General features: G+C 41.2%; 1 protein-coding gene across 1 annotated transcript in view; it reads right to left on the bottom strand.

Annotated features, from left to right (window-relative positions):
- Positions 1–2,318, bottom strand: part of LOC104074150 (ankyrin repeat domain-containing protein 6-like) — a gene marked incomplete at its 3' end in the record, with an annotated part of 28,521 nt that overhangs the window by 25,589 nt on the left and 614 nt on the right. The gene's annotated exons all lie outside the window — the stretch shown is intronic.

Below are 2,318 nucleotides of genomic sequence, written 5' to 3'. Positions count from 1 at the left end.
TCCCCCCCCCCCCCCCTTTTTTTTTTCCCTTTGGAGCAAATCCCTAGAATTTAAAATTAATTTGACAGAACAAACTGAAGACTTTGAATAAAAGCAGAAGACATACAGGTATAACAGAACTAAGGCATGCATACGAATAAAATTATTTTTATGCTTCATTTGCAATGAGTTTTATCTTGGGGAGGGGAGAGGGCTCCGGGTTTCAATTTATCTGAAAGCTTGATCAATAATTCTCCGCTACAACAAGCATGCCATCTAATTTCCATCCTAAAATTAACAAACCCTATCCTGAAAGTAGTTGTCATTTTGCGCCTCTTCTGCTTATTGAAAGACTGCACAAGAACCTGGCTCTCTGATGGCTAAAAAACCCCTTCAGATTTCCAGTTTAAGTATACTTGAGGCTAATTTGTACGTGTTTGCTCCTGTGACATCCTTGTCCTTGACTTTAAATGCCTCTTTCTCCTTCCATCCTGTGTGTGTCATCAGATTAGCAAGCCAAGCTCTTCCAGGGTATGTTTATACAGCCTTTCACAGGCAAATATGCACATGCTCTCCCCATGCAGCTAGCTGGCTGGGTGACAGCCAGATGCACACTGGATGCTGTGCAGACCTGGATAGGACATTTCTGAGCCTGAACTGATGGGCTTTGATGATGGCAGCAGCTTGGTCTCATGCCTCTTGGTTCACATTAAGCTCACCTCTATCTGGCTCACAGCACGGGAGGAATAAGTGCATAAGCACCTCCAAAATACTCCATGCATGTAGCCTTGGTCACTTCCTCTGAGAGTCTCTCCACTCCTCTGTGCACTCCTCCACAGTCTTGCTGATCTGACCTCATCTCTTCTGAGCAGGGCTTGTTATTGGGCTACCCAAGTACCTCGTCTGTGCTGTCTGCTGATGTGCCAGGATGCTGATGCATCCAGAATGACAAGAGGGATAGCTTTTGTCATCCCCCCTCCCTGGGCTCCATGGGGATGACCTACAACCTTTAGAAAATTGCTGCAGTCCCATAGTGCCAGGTCAGCTACAGGGAGGGCCTCGGAGCTCACCAGCGAGCATGGCTTTCCAACACCAACGCTATGCACCTGGACGCAGTTTTGTCACCCAGTGAGCTTTGCTTTTATTTGCCATGCAAGGACTGAACAACAAAGCAAATGCAAGAAGCAGGAAGCCACCTATATCGTATAGGAAAGAAAAACTTGTCAACTCTAGCAAATCTGCATTTTATCAAATTAACCTGATTTTGTGTTTGCAAGTCAGATCTGCACAATTTGCTTCTTATTGTCATTAACAGAAGGTGTTGATAATTCCATAATACACAACCTTAACAATGAGAAAGTGTCAATTTTGCATTTGAATTGTAGATTATGGCAACTAATTCCATGAAACAGTTAAATCAGTGTCATGATTACTCTGGCAACCATTACAAAGGACACCACGTTTTATGTTCAAACAGTGTGGAAGCTGGATTTGAAATTACATTCATGCATAAATTTATACAAAGCATGGCATCCTTTCAAGCGTTTGTGTATTTTCAGGTAGGTCGCTCAGCAGTCTCAAAGCTCATGATCCTAAAAAAAACCCCAACCACAAAACCTCGAGCTACCATTCAGACATCTGTAAGTCAGTATTTCCTGATCTATTACTGACTACTTTTAATAGCTGTTCATCAGCTACAGAGCTGCTTGGACAACAGAGCCAAACAGGCATCTTTATGGGACCATTCATGTTTATTATGTCTGTGCTTTATATCTAGCCAACAAGAAGCCACTTAGTTTTGGCAAACAAAACTTACAAACACCAGTTGTCCTTGGATCACTCCAGCTTTCAAAATAAATACAATCTACAACTCAAACACTGCAAAGGGATTGAAAACAACTGTCACTGACAGATAAAAAGAGGAAAAGACATTACTTATCAAATGTACTCACATTTGCTTTCTATCTGTAAATATTAGCTCCCATACATATACAATGTTCAAAATCAATATGGAAATACAAATAAAACTAGATACAATGGAGAACAATAGTTTAGCAAAACAGGACGTCCCAAATTTTATGTTACAGCTCTAAGGATATAACTTACCTAATTCTTTTTAAGGTTTTTTGCTGATCAAACCTCTGCAACAGCCACTTGTCTCATCTTTTATATGCTAGTATTATTTATAACATGTTGAGAGTTAGGAATAGGTGAATATCGGTTTGAACTCTCTTAACATCTAAGCAGAAATCCTTTGATGCTGACCTTATCTCGAAGGCACAGGGAACACAGTTTGCCACCCCCAAGTTTGGAACTGACTGGGGACTACATGGCACAAA

The sequence above is a fragment of the Fulmarus glacialis genome, unplaced genomic scaffold, assembly GCF_000690835.1.
Source record: "Fulmarus glacialis isolate BGI_N327 unplaced genomic scaffold, ASM69083v1 scaffold6393, whole genome shotgun sequence".
Taxonomy (NCBI): Eukaryota; Metazoa; Chordata; class Aves; order Procellariiformes; family Procellariidae; genus Fulmarus; species Fulmarus glacialis.
The sequence above is the reverse complement of the archived record's forward strand: the minus strand, read 5'-3'. Positions and strand labels throughout refer to the sequence as shown.